Raw genomic sequence first — 13289 nt, 5'->3', positions numbered from 1 at the left:
TATGGGGTCGCAAAGAGTCAGATACGACTGATAGATTGAGCATGCACAGATGTACATGCACGCTGTATCATTGGGAGCATGAAAACATTCACAATTAATTTCGCAAGGTTTACAAATATCCAATATCAAGACCAACAAAGAACACAAAGAAAGAAAATTATTGTCAGATTAAAGCTCTCTAAGAATATAACATAAAAATCTTAAATAAAACATTAGCAAATATATAATTCAACAACATATTAGAACACTACTAGAATGCATTTTGATCAAGGCAACAACTTGCCCCCAAAACTGGATGGCCCAACATTAGGAAATCTGTTGACATAATTTATTACATAAACTGGTTAAAGGAGAAAAATTATATGATTATCTCAATAGATGGTAAAATAGCATGTGGTAATTCAACACCCATCCCTATTTTGAAAAAAATAATGAACTAGGGATAGAAGAACTCTTCCTAAACATGATGGAATATTTATCAAAAATTACCATCAAGCATACCTAGCAATGAAACACAAGAGCTCTTCTCATTAAAATGAGGACACAATAAGGATATCCATTATCACTGCCATTATATGACATTATCATATAAATTCTAGCCACTGCAACAAGATAAAAGGTATTTCTTTTGAAAAGGAAGAGGCAAAATTATCACTATCTGCAGATGATGATATGACAGCCTGGAAAATTCAAGAGAAAAACTGTTAGAAACAACAACAACAACAAAAAAAACAGTTTTATATATATATATGTATATATATATATATGTATATATATATATATGTATATATATATATATATATATATACACTCAATAGACTTCCTATGCAAGCAATAATACATTAGAAAATGTAGTGAAACAGATGCAAAACACAAAATAATTCATAGGACATAATTTAGAAAGTCAGAGTTCAGAAACAGATCCATGCATATATGGGAATTTATAATAAAAATAGTATTTCAAATCAACAGATGAATGATGGATTATCCACTTAAAAATAAAATTGTATCCGAGTCACCAAATAAAAATATATTCAAATACTTTTACAATTAAAAGAAAAGCAATGGAAGAAAATATAGGAGAATATTTCTATAATCTTGGAGTAATGCCGACCTAAGTATGTCATGAAACTCGGGAACCATAAAGCAAAAGATATGTTTAATTCCATATAAAAAAAAATTAGGTATAGAGAAAAGGAGACCACAGTACAAGCAAAGTTAGTAAACAAATGAAAAACTTAGGAAAATATGTACAAAATAAGATAAAGGATTAATATTGTGACTTTGTGACCAAACAGAATAAACAGTTTCTATAAATCAATAAAAAAAAAACCTCCAACAGAAAAGGTATAAAGTTATAAAGGATACAAACTAGCAATTCACCCATCAAACAGCTGCATAGATGAGCTTAGCAAACCATTGCCTAAGGGCCCTTATTCGATACATATATATATATATATATATTTAAATATAAGCCTACTTCAACTCATGAGAGGCCTGATAAACCCTATCTATAGCCACATATATTCTAAACTTCTTTATCTTCATTTTCAGGGAGTAGAGTGACCTTCCTCCCATTCAAGACCAAACCCTCACATGTTCCCTTAATACCAACCCTTCCTCTTTCAAAAAGAAAAAAACAACTAGCCTGCCCTTGGCATCTAAGCTTTTAACATCTCTTTCATTTTAAAATCCACTACAATATGTTTTTTTCCCTGTACTATACTAGTGAAACTGTTCTCTATATGGAGACTAGTATCTTTTAACTATGAATTCAATAAGCATTTCCCAGCCTTTATCTAACTGGATTTTCTGTTGACACTGACATTCTTCATTACAGTACCTCTTGATGTTCTATTAATGGTCCTTACAAACTAGAAAACTAGAGTCTGGCAACTTGTCATCCAATACTCTTGACTATCCCCAGGGACAAAAATTTCTGAGTTTCCCCTCACTATAGGATCATTGCCGCTCATCATTCTCCAGCATCTAACTCAGAGATGCAAGCCATAAGTTGCCACCTAAACATGTGGTGATCATACATTATAGTTACCATGAGATAATCTCTGTTGATATTGGAATAATTATTAATAGTACTTCTTGCACTAAAGTCTGGATGATAAATTATATCGTCACCTTACAACTTAAGAGAATCCAACAAGAAGAAAGTGAAAGAATAAAATAATGCCTATATGCAGGGCCCCAGTAAAATAGACCTGCTCTGGAGGAGAGAAAAAAATCATTACTTGAACAAAATAAAACATGTACAGCTAAGAAAATCCAATTATAAGTATTTTTTAATTGAGGACAAAAAAATATATTTAAATTTTAAAATTCAGTAAAATAGAAGAAGATAAATTTAGATAAATTGAAAGAAAAGCTGATCATTTATCAAGACAAAAAAAGAGAGGCCTGGAAGAAAAAGTAGAAGAGCTCTTTCAAAAATATATAAAAGGGACTTAGAAAATAAATGAACCCAGAATGTCTAACCTGTGAAGAAAAGGAATTTTAAGAGGAAGAAAATGAACATTTAGGAGGGGCAACAATTAAACAAATAATAGAAGAAACATCTTCCCTTAGTAAATAAAAATAAAGTTTGCAAGTTGAAAAAAGCTCACTGAGTTCCAGGCAGTTTTAATACATGTAATAATACATGTTTTATTGTATTAGAAATATAAATCACATATGGTAAAGCACCTAAATGTACGGCTTTATGAATTTTTACATATGTAATACCTGTGTAACTAGCACCCAGGGTAAAATACAGAATGTTACCATCACCCAAGAGAATTCTTCCAGCTCTTTCAGTGTCAAAATCCACTTCTATCCAGAGTTGGTTATTAACACAATTTTTAAACCCATACATTAGTTTTATCAGTACTTGAACATTCTATCAATGGAATCATACAGTATATACTCTTTTGGTCTCAGTTCTTTGATTCAACATTATGTTTCTGATGCATCGATATTAATGTATCTGTAGTTTGCTTTTATTCTTCTGTAAAATTCCATTTTATGAGCATACCATAATTTATTTCTCTATTTGCCTCTTGATAAATATGTGGGTTGCTTTCAGTTGTTGCTATTATAAATAAATAATCTATGAACATTCTTGAACATACCTTTTGGTGGACATATACACTCATTTCTCTTGAGTGTGTAACTAGGAGTTAAAGTGCTGGGTTATAATGTGTGTGAAGCTCTGGTAGATGCTGGCAAATAGTTTTGCAAAATGATTGAAAATTTTTTAACTTCTACCGGCAAGATATGAGAGTGCCAGGGGTTCCATGTTCTTGCCCCATAATTAGGATTTTCAGTTCTTTATAATTTTAGCCAGAATAAAAAAGATGAGAACATTTCCACCTCGTTTTATGAGGCCATTATTGCTCTGATGCTAAAACCAAAGACATTAAATAAAAACTACATGGAAGTATCTTTCATGGGTACATAAAATTTTAGCAAATCAAATCTAGCAAAAGTTTAATATGTTATGATCAAATAGGGTTTGTCCCAGGAATTCAAGGGAGATTAAACATTTGAATTTTATTCAGTGTAATATGTTATATTAAGAGAATAACAAAGAAGAACTGTATGATCAACCTCAAGAGATATCAGAAAAGATTTATAAAATCAAATCTCATTCATAATGAAAGAAAAAGAAAACTAGGAACAGAAGAAAACATCTTTGAATGGATAAAGGGCTTCTATAAAATTTCCACAATAAATATCACACTAGCAATGAAAGTGTGAATGTCTTCCTCTTCAGATTAAGGAAATGGCAAAGATGACTGCTCTTACTTCCTCTGTTCAACATTGTACTAGCCAAGGTTCTAACCAGGGTATTAGGCAAGAAAATGAAATAAAAGTTGCAGAGACCAGAAAGGAAAAAGCAAAACTCTAATGCAGAGGACATTGTTTGCCAAACTCATGGAACTATGCAGTTAAAATAGATGAGTTTTATTATAAATTATGCTTCAACAAAACTGATGTTTTTAAAAAAGCAAACTCTCCACAGAGAAAAGTCCAGACCCAGGACCAGTGAGTTTCATGGTTTCACTCACTAGCCAATCCTATTAATTATTTAAAGAAGAAATAATATTGCTAAGAGAAGAAGTAAAAGATTTAAATACATGGTGAAATAATAGCAAATTTTAAAATTGGATTGTGCAATATTGTTAAGATGTCTATTTTCCCAAAATTCAGTTAATCACAATCATAATCTGAGCAGAACTTCTGGAAGAAAAAGTGGAAGAATACACACTACTTGCTTTCAGTATTTATTTTAAATCCACAATAATCAAGACAGTGTGCTACTGGCATAGGATAAAAAAATTTAATAACTAGAACAATACAGAACCTAGAAACAAACCCACACAGATACAATTTTTTGATATTTGATAAAGGTCTATGATCCAGCCATTCCACACTTAAGTATGTATCCAAGAGAATGGAAAACGTATGTGTGTACACAAATTTGTACAACAATGATCATAGCAGCATTATTCATAATAGCTAAAAAGTGGAAACAACCTAAATGTCCATTAACTGATGGATAAACAAAGTATATTATACCCATAGAGTGTAATGTTATTCTACCATAAATAGGAATCAAGTACTGCTATATGCTACAATATAGGTGAACTATGAACACGTAACGGAGAAGGCAATGGCAAGCCACTCCAGTACTCTTGCCTATAAAATCCCATGGACAGAGGATCCTGGTAGGCTGCAGTCCATGGGGTAGCTACGAGTCAGACATGACTGAGCGACTTCACTTTCCCTTTTCACTTTCACACATTGGAGAAGGAAATGGCAACCCACTCCAGTGTTCTTGCCTGGAGAATCCCAGGGATGGGGGAGCCTGGTGGGCTGCCATCTATGGGGTCACACAGAGTCGGACACGACTGAAGTGACTTAGCAGCAGCAGCATGAACACGTAATGCTAAATACAAGAAGCCAGACTTCAAAGGTCAGATAATAATAGGATTCCATTTATATGAAACACCTAGAGTAGGCAAATCCATAGAGACCAGAAGTAGATTAATGGTTTCTAGGGGTGAGAGAGGGAAAACGGAAATGATTACTAATAGGTAGAGGGTTTCTTTGGAGAATGATAAAAATGTTCTGGACTTAGTGGTGATGGTTGACAACCTTGTGAATATACTAAAATTTACTGAATTGTACACTTTAAAATGGTGAATTTGTAGTTTGCAAGTTACATCTCAATTTAAAATATTACCTTGAGATGTATCATAGGCCTAAATATAAATGCTAAATCTATAATGCTTCTAAAAAAAAATGGGTATATATCTTGATGACTTTGAAGTAGATAAAGATTCCTTAATAAGAGTACAAAAGGCAGTAAAGAAAGCATTAAAGGAAAAAAAATGATAATTTGAAAGTCACAGAAAATTATAAACATCTATTCTTCCAAAGTACATGGTTAAGAAAATCAACTCTCCCAGAGTGGGTGAAAATATTCTCAGTACATACAACTGACAAAGTACTCCAACAAATCAACAATAAAAAGGCAACTCAACTTAAAAAAAATTGACAAAAGATTTTGAATAGACACTACTCAAGGAAGACATACAAATGGCCAATAAGTACATGAAAAAATGTTCAACAGCATTAGTCATAGTGAAAATGCAATTTAAAACTACAATGACATACCACTTCACACCCACTAGGACGGCTAAAATTAAAAAGACTGGCAGGATGAAATGACCTAGATGTGGAGCAAATGGAATTATTCTATTCTTGCTGGTGGGAGCTTAAAATGGTATAAACCACTTTCTAAAACTTAGGCAGTTTCTTATAAAGTTAAACATAGAGCTGGAGGAACTCCACAGCTAGGAAGTTATCAAAAAGAAATGTAAACATGTATTCATTTTTCAAAAACCATGTAAAAGGTCATTTATAGCAGCTTTATTCATATTAGGCAAATGTCCATCAACAGGTGAATGGATTAATAACCTGTAGTATATTAAATACACAGGAATATCACTCAGTATTCAAAACAATGAACTACTTACACATACAACATGAATGAATCTCACATACATTAAGTTGAGCAAAGGAAATCAAGTGGAAGTGAGAAATGATAGTTCATCAACAATAGCATGTATATTAATATTAGGAATAAACTCAAACTGAGAAGTACAAAAATTAGGTAAAGAAAACAACAATAATTCTATTAAAGGCATAAAATTCAATCTGAAAATATAGAAGAATATACTGTTTTCTTGGATAGGTAGACAATACTATAAAAGTGTCAGTTCTCTTAAAAATAATATATAAATGAATGTAATAACTATTAGAATCCCAATAGGTTTGTGTATTTTTAATTAAATAAAATAGTATCAACATACATGTCTGAGAATATCCAGGAAAATTGAGAAGAACAATGATGAGGTGGAATTTGATTTTTTTCAATATTAAGCTGTAACTAAACAATATAATGTTGGCTTAGAAATAGACAACTAGATGTGGGTACAAACTGCCTAGAAACAGATTCCAGTATTTATGATAGTTTATGATAATGACAATATCTTAATTCAATGGGGGAAAGTTTCTTTACTTAATGTATACACTGATACATATATTTGGCACTCCACTTGGAAGACAATAGAGTCTGCTCCTTCCCTCACACAGCATATAAAAATAAATTGCAAGTGAATTAACTATTTAGTCATAAAATTAAAACAATAAAAATAGTGCAAAAAAATATAAGAAGTCACACAAACAATCCAGACAGAAACTTTTTAACCAAGATCAGAAGAACAGACACTAGAAAAGAAAAACCTGACATATTTGACTATTTTAAAAATTTAATAATTTTTATTGGGTACAGAGTTTCAGTTTGTGATGATGAAAAAGTTCTGGAAATGGATAGTAATCATGGCTGCATAACAATGTAACATACTCACTGTCACTGAACCATATGTTTAATTAGTTTATTATTTTATGTTATGTGTATATTACCCAGTGAAAAAAATGATATTTAAATGACAAAATATATCCTAAACAAATTTAATAGACAACTGATACGCTAGTTAAATATACACATACACCTACATACACATATCTTTTAAACACTTATGAGACTAAAAGGCTTAAAATCTATAATCTTGCATATGGCCAAAGAACATCAAAAGACATTAACAAGAGAAGATATAAGCACATGAGAAGATGCTCAATGTCACTAGTCATCAGAGAAAACCAAGCTAAAACTATAATCAGATACCACTTCATACCCACTAGAAGACTAAAATTAAAATAACTGACAATACAAAGTGTTGGCCAGGGTGTAGGTATTCTTTCAAAAATAACAGAATGAGAGACAGGAATAGAGGGAGAGATAGCGTTAATACAAAAGCAAACAATTCACAGCAGAATAAATCCAAGTAGTTCATTTGAGAAGATGCTTACTAGCAGTTAAGGAAATGCAAATTAAAGTTGCAAGGCACGGTAATCTCATCCATTTGCTATTGGAGGTGGGAACCACTATTTCATTTCTGAAATGTATATCCTTGAAACAAAAAAACCATTCCTAGGAGTTTAGCTCATAGAAGGAAAAACATCAATATATGAAAAAAATATATATAATATTACCCCATTTGACAAAATGTGGTCCACTGGAGAAGGGAATGGCAAACCACTTCAGTATTCTTGCTTTGAGAACCCCATGAACAGTATGACAAGGCAAAAAAATATGACACTGAAAGATGAACTACCCAGGCCAATAGGTGCCCAATATGCTACTGGAGAAGAGTGGAGAAATAACTCCAGAAAGAATGAAGAGATGGAGCCAAAGCAAAAACAATGGCCAGTTGTGGATGTGACTGGTGATGGAAGTAAAGTGTGATGCTGTCAAGAGCAACATTGCACAGGAACCTGGAATGTTAGGTGCATGAATCAAGGTAAATTGGAAATGGTCAAACAGGAAATGGCAAGGGTGAACATCAACATTTTAGGGATCAGTGAACTAAAATGGACTGAAATGGGCAATGACCATTATATCTACTACTGTGGGCAAGAATCCCTTAGAAGAAATGGAGTAGCCCTTGTAGTCAACAAAAGAGTCCAAAATGCAGTACTTGGGTGTAATTTCAAAAATGACAGAATGATCTCTGTTCATTTCCAAGTCTATGCCTGGACCAGTAATACTGAAGAAGCTGAAGTTGAACAGTTCTATGAAGACTTACAGGACCTTCTGGAAGTAACACCCAAAAAGATGTCCTATTCATTATAGGGGACTGGAATGCAAAAGTAGGAAGTCAAGAGATACGTGAAGTAACAGGCAAATTTGGCCTTGGAGTACAAAATGAAACAGGGCAAAGACTAACAGAGTCTTGCCAAGAGAATGCACTGGTCATAGCAAACACCCTCTTCCAACAACACAAGACAAGATTCCACACATGGACATCACCAGATGGTCAATACTGAAATCAGATTGATTATATTCTCTGCAGCCAAAGATGGAAAAGCCCCATACAGTCAGCAAAACCAACACCAGGAGCTGAATGTGGCTCACATCATGAACTCCTTATTGCCAAATCCAGACATAAATAGAAGAAACTAGGGAAAACCACTAGACCATTCAGGTATGACCTAAATCAAATTCCTTACAATTATACAGCAGAAGAGACAAATAGATTCAAGGGATTATATCTGATAGACAGAGTGCCTGAGAAACTATGGATGGAGGTTCATGACATTGTACAGGAGGCAGTGATAAAGACCATCCCCCCAAAATAGAAATGCAAAAATGGAAAATGGCTGTCTGAGGAGGCCTTACAAATAGCTGAGAAAACAAGAGAAGATAAAGGCAAAGGAGAAAAGGAAAGATATACCCACCTGAATGCAGAGTTCCAAAGAAAAGCAAGGAGAGATAAGAAAGCTTTCCTCAGTGATCAATGCAAAGAAATAGAGGGAAATAGTAGAATGGGAAAGACTAGAGATCGCTTCAAGAATATTCGAGATACCAAGGGAACAGTTCATGCAAAGATGGGCACAATAAATGACAGAAATGGCTTGAACCTAACAGAAGCCGAAGATATTAAGAAGAGGTGGCAAGAATACACAGAAAAACTATACAAAAATATCTTCATAACCCAGATAAGCATGATGGTGTCATCACTCACCTAGAGCCAGACATCCTGAAGTACAAAGTCAAGTGGACCTTAGGAAAGATGACTAGGAACAAAATAATGGAGGTGATGGAATTTCAGTTGAGCTATTTCAAATCCTAAAAGATGATGCTGTGAAAGTGCCACACTCAATATGCCAGCAAATTTGGAAAACTCAGCAGTGGCCACAGGACTGGAAAAGGTCAGTTTTCATTCCAATCCCAGAGAAAGGAAATGCCAAAGAATGTTCAAACTACCGCACAATTGCACTCATCTCAGTTCAGTTTGGTCACTCAGTCATGTCTGACTCTTTGCAACACCATGGACTGCAGCATGCCAGGTCTCCCTGTCCATCACCAACTCCGGGAGTTTACTCAAACTCATGTCCACTGAGTCGGTGATGCACCGACTAGTAAAGTCATGCTCAAAATTCTCCAAGCAAAGCTTCTACAGTATGTGAACCGTGAACTTCCAGATGTTCAAGCTGGATTTGGAAAAGGCAGAGGAACCAGAGATCAGATTGCCAACATCTGTTGGATCATCAAAAAAGCAAAAGGGTTCCAGAAAAACATCTATGTCTGCTTTATTGACTATGCCAAAGCCATTGACTGTGTGGATGACAACAAACTGGAAAATTCTGCAAGAGATGGGAATATTAGACCACCTTATCTGCCTCCTGAGAAATTTGTATGCAGGTCAAGAAGCAACAGTTAGAACTGGACATGGAACAACAGACTGGTTTTAAATAGGGAAAGGAGTACATCAAAGCTGTATACTGTCACCATGCTTAGTTAACTTAAATGCAGAGTACATCATGAGAAATGCCAGGCTTGATGAAACACAAACTGGAATCAAGAGAAATATCAATAACCTCAGATATGCAGATGACACCACCCTTATGGCAGAAAGTGAAGAAGAACTAAAGACCCTCTTGATGAAATTGAAAGAGGAGAGTGAGTGAAAAAGTTGGCTTAAAACAAAACATTCAGAAAACTAAGATCAGGGCATCCAGTCCCATCAGTTCAGTTCAGTTCAGTTGCTCAGTCGTGTCTGACTCTTTGTGACCCCATGAACCGCAGTACTCCAGGCCTCCCTGTCCATCACTAACTCCTGGAGTTTACCCAAACCCATGTCCATTGAGTCAGTGATGCCATCCAACCATCTCATCCTCTGTCGTCCCCTTCTCCTCCCACCCTCCATCTTTCCCAGAATCAGGGTCTTTCCAAATGAGTCAGCTCTTCGCATCAGGTGGCCAAAGTACCGGAGTTTCAGGTTCAACATCAGTCCTTCCAATGAACACCCAGGACAGATGGCTTCGAGGATGGACTGGTTGGATCTCCTTGCAGTCCAAGGGACTCTCAAGAGTCTTCTCCAATACCACAGTTCAAAAGCATCAGTTCTTTGGCGCTCAGCTTTCTTTATAGTCCAACTCTCACATCCGTACATGACCACTGGAAGAACCATAGCCCTGACTAGATGGACCTTTGTTGACAAAGTAATGTCTCTGCTTTTTACTATGCTGTCTAGGTAGGTCATAACTTTCCTTCCAATAAGTAAGCATCTTTTAATTTCATGGCTGCAATCACCATCTGCAGTGATTTTGGAGCCAAGAAAAATAAAGTCTGACACTGTTTCCACTGTTTCCCTATATATTTGCCATGAAGTGATAGGACTGGATGCCATGATCTTAGTTTTCTGAATGTTGAGCTTTAAGCCAACTTTCCACTCTCCTCTTTCACTTTCATCAAGAGGCTCTTTAGTTCTTCTTCACTTTCTGCCATAAGGCTGGTGTCATCTGCATATCTGAGGTTATTGATATTTCTCCTGGCAATCTTGATTCCAGCTTGTGCTTCTTCCAGCCCAGTGTTTCTCATGATATATTCTGCATATAAGTTAAACAAGCAGGGTGAGAATATACAGCCTTGACGTACTCTTCTTCTTATTTGGAACCAGTCTGTTGTTCCATGTCCAGTTCTAACTGTTTCTTCCTGACCTGCATACAGGTTTCTCAAGAGGCAAGTCAGGTGGTCTGGTATTCCCATCTCTTTCAGAATTTTCCACAGTTTCTTGTGATCCACACAGTCAAAGGCTTTGGCATAGTCAATGAAGCAGAAATAGATGTTTTTCTGCAACTCTCTTGCTTTTACGATGATCCAGTGGATGTTGGCAACTTGATCTCTGGTTCCTCTGCCTTTTCTAAAACGAGCTGGAACATTTGGAAGTTCATGGTTCATGTATTGCTGAAGCCTGGCTTGGAGAATTTTCAGCATTACTTTACTAGCCTGTGAGATGAGTGCAATTGGGCCGTAGTTTGAACATTCTCTGGCATTGCCTTTCTTTGAGGTTGGAATGAAAACTGACCTTTTCTAGTCCTGTGACCACTGCTGAGTTTTCAAATTTGCTGACATATTGAGTGCAACATTTTAACAGCATCATCTTTTAGGATTTGAAATAGCTCAACTGGAATTCCATCACCTCCATTAGCTTTGTTCCTAGTCATGCTTCCTAAGGCCCAGTTTACTTCACACTTTAGGATGTCTGGTTTTAGGTGAGTGATCACACCATCATGATTATCTTGGTTGTGAAGATCTTTTTGGTATAGTTCTTCTGTGTATTCTTGCCACCTCTTCTTAATATCTTCTGCTTCTTTTAGGTTCAAGCCATTTCTGTCATTTATTGTGCCCATCTTTCCATGAAATATTCCCTTGGTTTCTCTAATTTTCTTAAAGAGATCTCTAGTCTTTCCCATTCTACTGGTTCCCTCTATTTCTTTGCATTGATCACTGAGGAAGGCTTTCTTATCTCTCCTTGGTATTCTTTGGAACTCTGCATTCAAATAGATATATCTTTCCTTTTCTCCTTTGCTTTTCACTTCTCCTCTTTTCACACCTATTTGTAAGGCCTCCTCAAACAACCACTATTCTTTTTTGCATTTCTTTTCTTGGGGATGATCTTGATCCCTGTCTCCTGTAGAATGTCACGAACCTCTGCCCATAGTTCATCAGGCACTCTATTTATCAGATCTAATCCCTTAAACCTATTTCTCACTTCCAGTATATAATCATAAGGGATTCGATTTAGGTCATACCCGAATGGTCTAGTGGTTTTCCCCAGTTTCTTAAATTTAAGTCTGAATTTGGCAATAAGAAGTTCATGATCTGAGCCACAGATAGGTTCTGGTCTTGTTTTTGCTGACTATAGAGCTTCTCCATCTTTGCCTGAAAAGATTATAATCAATCCCATCACTTCATGAAAAATATATGGGGAAACAATAGAAACAGTGAGTGACTATCTTGTGGGGCACCAAAATTACTGCAGATGGTGACTGCAGCCATGAAATTAAAAGATGCTTACTCCTTTGAAGAAAAGCTAAGACCAACCTAGACAGCATATTAAAAAGCAGAGACATTACTTTGCCAACAAAGGTCCATCTAGTCAAAGCTATAGTTTTTCCAGGAGTCATGTATGAATGTGAGAGTTGGACCATAAAGGAAGCTGAGCACCAAAGAATTGATGTTTTTGAACTGTGGTGTTGAAAAAGACTCTTGAGAGTCCCTTGGACTGCAAGGAGATCAAACCAATCAATTCTTAAGGAAATCAGTCTTGAATATTCATTGGAAGGACTGATGCTAAAGTTGAAGCTCCAATACTTTGGCCACCTGATGCAAAGAACAGACTCATTGGAAAAGACCCTGCTGCTAGTAAAGATTGAAGGCAGGAGAAGAAGGGGATGACAAAGAATGAGATGCTTGGATGGCATCACTGACTCAATGGACATGAGTTCGAGCAAGTTCCAGGAGTTGGTGATAGACAGGGAAGCCTGGTGTGCTGCAGGTCATGGGGTCACAAAGAGCTGGACACAACAGAGCGACTGAACTGAATTCCTATTTGTATATTAGAAAATGAACAAATGCTTAAAAAAAAAAACCCTCTGTGTATATATTTGGTTGGTTGGGTTTTTCTGTTAAGCATTACATAAAAACCTAAACAAACGACATGTGGATTGTGGAATGGATAGGCCTAGGAACACCATTCTTTTTACTCTTTCTGGGTGGTCTTACCTGTTTTCAATGGTACAAATTATTATTTCCGATGACTTCCAAATCATTATGTTGAGATTGCAATATTCTCCTGAGCTTTAGTCTGCTAGCTGCACAG

Source organism: Moschus berezovskii, chromosome X (assembly GCF_049115385.1).
Source record: "Moschus berezovskii isolate FMDL1 chromosome X, NW_MosBer_1.0, whole genome shotgun sequence".
NCBI lineage: Eukaryota > Metazoa > Chordata > Mammalia > Artiodactyla > Moschidae > Moschus > Moschus berezovskii.
Note: the sequence above shows the minus strand (reverse complement) of the source record.